The sequence below is a fragment of the Astatotilapia calliptera genome, chromosome 3, assembly GCF_900246225.1.
Source record: "Astatotilapia calliptera chromosome 3, fAstCal1.2, whole genome shotgun sequence".
NCBI lineage: Eukaryota > Metazoa > Chordata > Actinopteri > Cichliformes > Cichlidae > Astatotilapia > Astatotilapia calliptera.
Window position 1 is genome coordinate 20,922,008 of NC_039304.1, and position 9,719 is coordinate 20,931,726.

A 9,719-nucleotide genomic window follows, 5' to 3' on the forward strand; every position below is an offset into this window, starting at 1 on the left:
TCCGCAACTGCATACTGACTGCCACCCACGGACCATATAACTATTACTGCCAGGTAATGCAGAACGCTGCAAAAATGTGCAGTGCAGCTGCTGCCTCAGAATGCGATAGTGTTGTTTCACAATACTCTCAATGCTAGACTTGGTCGTTTGATGAACGCAGTCAACCGTTTTATCAAGGGTGATATGCATCTTTGGGGTGGTGTTGTTCGTCCGCAACTGCATACTTGCTGCCAAGTTCATTACCCACAAGTCACATATTTTAAACAATCAAGGCGGTATGGAGAGGAAGTACCAGAGCACCTCCATCTAGCCACCCGGTCCTCTCTCGACGCCCCTGCTTGGCTTCACTCAGTCTCTGTTGCAAAATCGTATACCCCACAACCAAAGAGACCGGAACACCCTCCCCCAGTCCCCCGTCCAGTCTCGACACCTGTGGGTTGCGGGTTGTCAGTCTCTGTGGCGCAATCGGTTAGAGCTTTTGGATGTTAACAACCAAAAAAGACCGGAACACCCTCCCCCAGTCCCCCGTCCAGTCTCGACACCTGTGGGTTGCGTGTTGTCAGTCTCTGTGGCGCAATTGGTTAGCGCATTCGGCTGTTAACCGAAAGGTTGGTGGTTCAAGCCCACCCAGGGACGATATCACTGTTATTGCCAGGTAATTCAGAATGCTGCACAAACGTGCAGTGCAACTGTTACAGTGGGGCAAAAAAGTATTTAGTCAGCCACTGACTGTGCAAGTTCCCCCACTTAAAATGATGACAGAGGTCAGTAATTTGCACCAGAGGTACACTTCAACTGTGAGAGACAGAATGTGAAAAAAAAATCCATGAATTCACATGGTAGGATTTGTAAATAATTTATTCGTAAATTAGGGTGGAAAATAAGTATTTGGTCACCTCAAACAAGGAAAATCTCTGGAATCTCTGAAACATCATGCTATGGGGCTGTTTTTCTGCCAAGGGGACGGGACGACTGATCTGTGTTAAGGACAGAATGAATGGGGCCATGTATCGTGAGATTTTGAGCCAAAACCTCCTTCCATCAGTGAAAACTTTGAAGATGAAACGAGGCTGGGTCTTCCAACATGACAATGATCCAAAACACACCGCCCGGGCAACAAAGGAGTGGCTCCGTAAGAAGCATTTGAAAGTCCTGGAGTGGCCTAGCCAGTCTCCACACCTCAACCCCATAGAAAATCTGTGGCGGGAGTTGAAAGTCCGTGTTGCTCGGCGACAACCCCAAAACATCACTGCTCTCGAGAAGATCTGCATGGAGGAATGGGCCAAAATACCAGCTACTGTGTGTGCAAACCTGGTAAAGACCTATAGTAAACTTTTGACCTCTGTTATTGCCAACAAAGGTTATGTTACAAAGTATTGAGTTGTATTTTTGTTATTGACCAAATACTTATTTTCCACCCTGATTTACGAATAAATTCTTTACAAATCCTACCATGTGGATTCATGGATTTTTTTTTCACATTCTGTCTCTCACAGTTGAAGTGTACCTCTGGTGCAAATTACTGACCTCTGTCATCATTTTAGGTGGGGGAACTTGCACAATCGGTGGCTGACTAAATACTTTTTTGCCCCACTGTATAACACTTATGTTTGTTATACCATGTTTTAACCAAGCATGTTATAACCAAGCATGTTATAACCATGTTATAATCAACCAGTTATAATCAGGACGGTCATTTGATGAACGCAGTCAACCGTTCTATCAAGGGTGATATGCATCTTTCGGGTGGTGTTGTTCGTCCGCAACTGCATTCTTACTGCCAAGTTCATTACCCACCAGTCACATATTTTAAACAATCAGTCTCTGTGGCGCAATCGGTTAGCGCTTTCGCCTGTTAACCGAAAGGTTGGTGGTTCAAGCCCACCCAGGGGCGTTATCACTGTTATTGTCAGGTATTGGAGAACGCTGCACAAACGTGCAGTGCAACTGTTATGTTGGTTATACCAGGTTATAACCAAGCATGTTAAAACCATGTTTTAACCAACCATGTTTTAACCAACCATGTTTTAACCGACCATGTTATAACCAACCATGTTATAGCCATGTTATAACCAACCATGTTATTGCCATGTTATAACCAACCATGTTATAACCAACCATATAACCATGTTATAACCAACCATGTTATAACCATTTTATAACCAATCATGTATTTATCATGATATAACCAGCCATGTTATAACCAACCATGTTATAATCAACCATGTTATAACCATGTTATAATCAACCATGTTACAACCATGTTATAAACATGTTATAACCAACCATGTTATAACAAACCATGTTACAACCATGTTATAACCATGTTATAACCAACCATGTTATAACCATGTTATAACCAACCATGTTACAACCATCTTACAACCATGGTATAACCAACCATGTTATAACCAACCATGTTACAACCATGTTATAACCATGTTATAACCAACCATGTTATAACCATGTTATAACCAACCATGTTATAACCAACCATGATATAACCGACAATGTTATAACAATGATATAACTAACCAGGTTATAACAATGTTATAACCAACCATGTTATAACCATTATATAACCGACCATGTTATAACCATGGTATAACCAACCATAACCAACCATGTTATAACCATGTTATAACCAACCATGTTATAACCAACCATGTTATAACAATGTTATAACCAACCATGTTATAACCAACAATGTTATAACCAACCAAGCAATCGGTTAGCGCGTTCAGCTGTTAACCGAAAGGTTGGTGGTTCAAGCCCACCCAGGGACGATATCACTGTTATTGCCAGGTAATGCAGAATGCTGCACAAACATGCAGTGCAACTGTTATGTTGGTTATACCAGGTTATAACCAAGCATGTAATAACCATGTTATAATCAACCATGTTATAACCATCTTATAACCAACCATGTTATAACCAACCATGTTATAACCAACCATGTTATAACCAACCATGTTATAACCGTGTTATAACCAACCATGTTATAACCATGTTATAACCAACCATGTTATAACCATGTTATAACCAACCATGTTATAACCATGTTATAACCAACCATGTTATAACCAACCATGTTATAACCATGTTATAACCAATGTTGGCATCTCCCAATTCTTTGAATCTTTGGGCTGAAGGAAGGACAGTACTCGGTGTATAAATGCTCAATCAACAATCATTTATTTCCATACAATTCAACACAAAGAGCATTTAGAACCATCATGATGGGGAGACCTGCCTGCAGAGGGTCACAGCGAGTCTCGAAATGGTAACGTGTTACTCAGCTTCTTATAGCCGCTAGTGGCCCCCACCTAGTCGTAAAAGCCCAAACATTAACATTCTTTCTCTGTTACGGCGCCCAAGTTACGACCTCGGCTCCCTGTCTTTCTCTGCTCTCTGTAAAGGTGGGGGTATGGAATGTGGTCTATCTCCCCTGTCTTAGACACAGAGTCTCCTGCTTACAACCTTCTTTTTATGATTCAACAATAAAGCATGTCAAGAAAACAGTGTAATACATTCACAGCAGATCAAGGATACAGAGTGATGCACACTTATCTAATAAACTAATAAGTGAATATGTTCTTTTAACTCAAAAGTATAATGAGAACTAAACTACATACACAGCACACCATCTAAACTAAAGGATAATATATGACCTACAGCAGTTAACATAATTCAACTACTTTAACTACATATATAAGATAACATATAATAACAGAATAATCTAATACCAACCATGTTATAACCAACCATGTTATAACCATGTTATAACCAACCATGTTATAACCATGTTATAACCAACCATGTTATAACCAACCATGTTATAACCAACCATGTTATAACCAACCATGTTATAACCAACCATGTTATAACCATGTTATAACCAACCATGTTATAACCATGTTATAACCAACCATGTTATAACCATGTTATAACCAACCATGTTATAACCATGTTATAACCAACCATGTTATAACCATGTTATAACCAACCATGTTATAACCAACCATGTTATAACCAACCATGTTATAACCATGTTCCTCCTTCCAGAAGCTTTATGGCGTCTTCTCGGAGACCTTTAGACAAGGCTGCGTCCCATGTGTCTTCGAGGCAACGCTTTACTTTTGCACATATAGGCCGGAGACTTGGCTTAGCAGTTCTCGCCTGGTGAGTGGATCAGGTGTTTGTTCTCTGACTTCTTCTCTGAGCAGGTCTTGACCAAGGAGCATTTTCCTCCTTTTCTTTGAGAAGTTCACTGCAACCATGACATGAAGCTTGTCATCATTGATGGTGTAGCCAAGGCCAAGGGCTTTGTTGTCATCTTCTGTCAGCTGGTTCGGCAGGATCATAGTCTTTGGCTCTGATCGAGGCAACTCTTTCTTTGACTCCTCCCTCCCACTTTGACTGGAGTAGACCCAAGGCTTCATGTAGAATCCTCCAGCTCTCAGGATGTGCTCAATGTTGGCTGTTAGGCGTCTCAGATGGTCGAGGTCATTGTGTGATGTCAGGATGTCATCGACATAAGCATCTTCTTCCAGCACACGTTTCTCCTCTGTGAAGTGACTGAATGAAGGTAGGTTTGCGATTTCTCTCATGGCGACTTGGGCTATGCAACCAGCAGGTTTGTCTCCAATATTGACTCTTGTTATGGCATAGTCTTCTATGTCTGCATCTTCTGTGTCACGCCACAAGAATCTGTGCAAGTGGACTTCTCGATCTTCCAGCCAGACCGAGTTGTACATCTTGCGGATGTCACCAAGGGCGGCGTGGACACCAGCTCGGAACCTCAGCAGGACAGCTCTTATCGGGTTCAGGACATCAGGACCTTTGATGAGGATGTCATTCAGGCTGAGGCCTCTGTACTTCTGGCTGCTGTTCCACACCAACCTCACTGGGGTAGAGACAGAGTGTGGATTTGGCGCGATGAGGTGGCTTATATACCATACTGGCCCAGTCCAACTCTGCAGGACTTCTTTGGACAGCTTCACTGCAGCTCTGCGGTTTACCATCTCATGAACTTGTGCAGCATAGGCCGTCTTCCATTCAGGTTCTTTAGATAGCTTCATCTCGGTTCTGATGAATGTTGCTTGGTAAGGTTGCTGGATCTTCTACCCATGGGTATTTGGCATGCCAATGTGGTTCACTGCTGTGGTCATCTCCAGTTGAATAAGTCAGGCCGTTCCTCACGATCTCCATCTCCCTCTCTTCTGCGAGCGTCATTTCTTTGCCACCTGGCTGGCAGCTCCCACAACGACACCCTCCACATCTCGGCTGGCAAGCGGCTCCGATGCTTTCCCACCTCCACCACTTCAGAAAGTCTTTGCTGCTTGTAGCTGTGGTGGATAGAGTCTCAGGGTGATCAGGATGCTGACAGGAAGCTAGGTCTTTAGTGAATTCTTGGTACTTGAATGCAGCAGCTCTCATTGATCTTGCGAAGTGAGTCTTGGAGGTGTGGGCCATCAAGGTGACTTCCTCAAAGAGGTCTGGATGTGCGCCCCCAATTGTCTTGCCAAGTGGACCGTCCCAGAGAACCAGGTCACCGATGGAACGGATCTTTTGGGGCACCAGCTGGCCTTCTTTATGGCTGATTAGAAGCTGGATCTCTCTGGGTCTGATGAGGTCTTGGAGAGGGATGTCAGGGAAGATCTTTTGTAGCTTTTGAGGTGGAACATGTCTTGTCACTTCAGCAATCCTGTCAAGACCATAGCAGACTAACTGGTGAGGCTTTAAAGTTCCTTTTGAGGTGTTGACACGGATCTTGAGAAGGTAGCGCTTGGTTGCCACAGACACCTTCATACCTCCGATACCCTGGATGACAAGCATGACGTCTTCACTGCGGAGGTTGAGCTTACTTGCAGCTTTATGGGTTATGTAGTTTGTGTCAGATGCTAGATCAATTAGTGTCCCAATTCTCTGCCCATCATTGGCGATGACGTCAAGGAGCATCAGGATCACAGGGTACTCTTTTAGACCAGTCTCCTCCAGTAGACCTCTCTCTGCTGCCATGGAGTTGAAGGCTCGTGATGAGACGTTGCAGAAAGCTTTCCGACACTGCTGCGCTAGCTCTGGCGATAGTTTTGAGATGAACTCTTCTTGAACCTCTATGTACCTCCTCCCCTTAGCTCTCGCCGGACCAGACTTGGGCCTTTGTGATAAGGGTCGTGGCAAGGGACAAAGAAGGTAATGATGCTGGTCTTTGCACTCTGGTTTTCCACACAGGTAAGTCGTCTTTCTGCAGGGTTCATCGTGGATCTCGAGGCATCTCTTGCAGGCTCCAAGTTGCTGCACTGCATCCTTTTTCTCCTGTAACTTTGTGTTGGTTCTAAACCGTCTGCAGATGTAGAGCTTTCTGTTGTGCTTTGGGTCCCCACAGATGATGCAGCCTGCTGGATCAGTACTGGATTTAACTGACTTGGTACGGGCGTACTTTACTGGGAACTTTGTTCTCTCCTTGGCAGGGTCGATGTCTCTCAGTTGGTCTAACTGCTCGTAGATGGACTCTTGAGATTGGAGGTAAGCGAGCAGCTTGTCAAACCGGTTCTGATGAGTCACAGCATTCTTTGGATCAGCAGCGTGGGTGAGCCAGTCTTTCTTTAGGGACTCAGGCAGCTTGCTTTCAATAGACTTTATTACCAAGAGGTTCTTTATGGCATTTGCTTCATCCAGCTCACTCAAATCATAGAGGGCCTTTTCAACTGCGTGGATAAGCTCTATAATTCTTCTAGACTGGTTGCTACGAACAGGAGGGATAGCTTGAAGCTCCTCAATGATTTCAATGGCGATGGTGGCTTGATTTTCATAGCGGTTCTCGAGGACTCTGAAGATCTCATCGGCCGAGGTGTATGTGGACAGGCGCAGATCTTTGGCCACTTTATCATCGAGGCTATCGAGAAGTTGGAATTTCTTTACTTCCACGGACCCGGTTGGTTCACCTTGCTTTTGCAGAGCCTCCCATTCCTTCCGCCATCTGTAGAACTCACGCTGGCTGCCGGTGAACTTTGGTAAAGCTGTGGCTTTCAGTTTTATGGCTGCGACCGAGGCTGCGTTGCGGACTGTGACAACTGCTTGGTTGGCATCCTCTCTGCTTTGATCAGGACTGCCTTCCCTGACACCAACTTTGGAAGGCAGGTTTCGAGCTCCATTAGTCGACGATCACAATCTCGCCTCTCAGCAGGTGGAGCCCAGCGGTTCCATGTCTGGTGTGCCTGCTTAGCTTTCTTCACCAGTTCTTCCAGATGGTGGAGAATAAAATCATATGCCTCCAGGGGTGTATCAGGCTGACTGGATGTGACGTTCTCACACGCCATTTCTGCTGATTTTAGAGCAAGGGTCAGTTCTCTTTCACCATATGATGTCCACAGTGTCTCTCTGATCAGGTGCTTCACCTCCTTCAACTTCTGCTCACATTCTTTCTCCGTTTTCTCGACGTCTGCTCTCTGTTGGCCCATCAGCTCCGGTGTGCCCTCTGATGTATGTTATAACCATTTTATAACAAGTCATTTTTTTTACAAACTATGTGATAACCATGTTATAACCAACCATGTTATAACCAACCATGTTATAACCATGTTATAACCAACCATGTTACAATCATGTTATAAACATGTTATAACCAACTATGTTATAAACGTGTTATAACCAACCATGTTATAACCATGTTATAACCAATCATGTTATAACCATGTTATAACCAACCATGTTATAACCATGTTATAACCAACCATGTTATAACCATGTTATAACCAACCATGTTATAACCAACCATGTTATAACCATGTTATAACCAACCATGTTATAACCATGTTATAACCATGTTATAACCAACCATGTTATAACCAACCATATAACCATGTTATAACCAACCATGTTACAACCATGTTACAACCATGTTATAACCAACCATGTTATAACCATTATATAACAAGTCATTTTTTTTACAAACTATGTGATAACCATGTTATAACCAACCATGTTATAACCAACCATGTTATAACCATGTTATAACCAACCATGTTACAATCATGTTATAAACATGTTATAACCAACCATGTTATAAGCATGTTATAACCAACTATCTTATAACCATGTTATAATCAACCATGTTATAACCATGTTATAACCAACCATGTTATAACCATGTTATAACCAACCATGTTATAACCATGTTATAACCAACCATGTTATAACCAACCATGTTATAACCAACCATGTTATAACCATGTTATAACCAACCATGTTATAACCAACCATGTTATAACCAACCATGTTATAACCATGTTATAACCAACCATGTTATAACCAACCATGTTATAACCATGTTAAAACCATCCATCCATTCGCTTCCGCTTATCCTTTTCAGGGTCGCGGGGGGCGCTGGAGCCTATCCCAGCTGTCATAGGGCGAAAGGCAGGGTACACCCTGGACAGGTCGCCAGTCTGTCGCAGGGCCAACACACAGGGACAGACAACCATTCACACTCACATTCACTTGCACATTCACACCTAGTGACAATTTGGATTATCCAATTAACCTATCCCCACAAGCTGCATGTTTTTGGACGGTGGGAGGAAGCCGGAGTACCCGGAGAGAACCCACGCAAACACGGGGAGAACATGCAAACTCCACACAGAAAGACCCCGGCCTGATGGTGGAATTGAACTCAGGACCTTCTTGCTGTGCGGCAACAGTGCTAACCACCATGCCACCGTGCTGCCAATCATGTTATAACCAACCATGTTATAAGCATGTTATAACCAACCATGTTATAACCAACCATGTTATAACCATGTTATAACCAACCATGTTATAACCAACCATGTTATAACCATGTTATAACCAACCATGTTATAACCAACCATGTTATAACCAACCATGTTATAACAATGTTATAACCAACCATGTTATTACCATGTTATAACCAACCATGTTAAAACCATGTTATAACCAACCATGTTACAACCATGTTATAAACATGTTATAACCAGCCATGTTACAACCAACCATGTTATAACCATTGTAAATAACCCTGAATCCCTTTCCTTGCACCTTATTTTGGCACTCATTGCTGTTTTCTACTACCAACTTCCTGTTCGTGTGTAGAAGCTTTTATTTTGATGGTGTTAGGATGCCTGGGTCGTTGACCCAGGGTATTTGAGTTTATTATATTATTTATACTTTTTAGTCTTTGGTTTCTTTGAGTTCTGTCTTATGGTTTATGTCTCTGTCTTCTTTAGTTGCTCTGTCTCCCCTATCACCTGTATCCCCTTGTCTAGTTCGCATCTCTGTGTATCCTTAGTTCCTATATCCCCGTGTTCAGTCAGTGTTTGTGTCTGCCCTGGTCCCACGTCTCTGTTCCCTCTTTAGTGCCTGCATGTGAGTCTGTGTTATGTGTTTCCTGTTTTACTTTGAAGGTCTCTGTCTTATCTCAGTGTGTTCAGTTTACGCTTCCTTTTGTCTCGTCAGTTCTGATTTGCCCCAGCTGTGTTTCCCTCCTGTTATTCATTCCCTGATTGCTCCCTCTTTGTATTTAAGCCCTGTGTTTCTCTGTGTCCGTGTTGCGATCTACCGTTTATTTTGCTGTGTGTTTTGCCAGTCCACCGGTGTTAGTTTATTTTCAGTTTTTCCCAGTTATGTTATGTTTGCGTTCAGCATTAAAGCTGTTTTGGTTTAAGTTTGTCTCCGGAGTCTGCACCTTGGGTCCTATT

At 43.1% G+C, this 9,719-nt stretch overlaps 2 non-coding genes across 2 annotated transcripts; both read left to right on the plus strand.

Annotated features, from left to right (window-relative positions):
- Positions 1-562: 562 nt before the first annotated feature.
- Positions 563-636, plus strand: trnan-guu (transfer RNA asparagine (anticodon GUU)). Its single transcript has one exon. It is a non-coding gene; the product is annotated as a tRNA-Asn (tRNA).
- A 1,184-nt stretch (positions 637-1,820) lies between these two features.
- trnan-guu (transfer RNA asparagine (anticodon GUU)) lies at positions 1,821-1,894 on the plus strand. The gene has a single exon. It is a non-coding gene; the product is annotated as a tRNA-Asn (tRNA).
- The last annotated feature ends 7,825 nt before the right edge of the window (positions 1,895-9,719 follow it).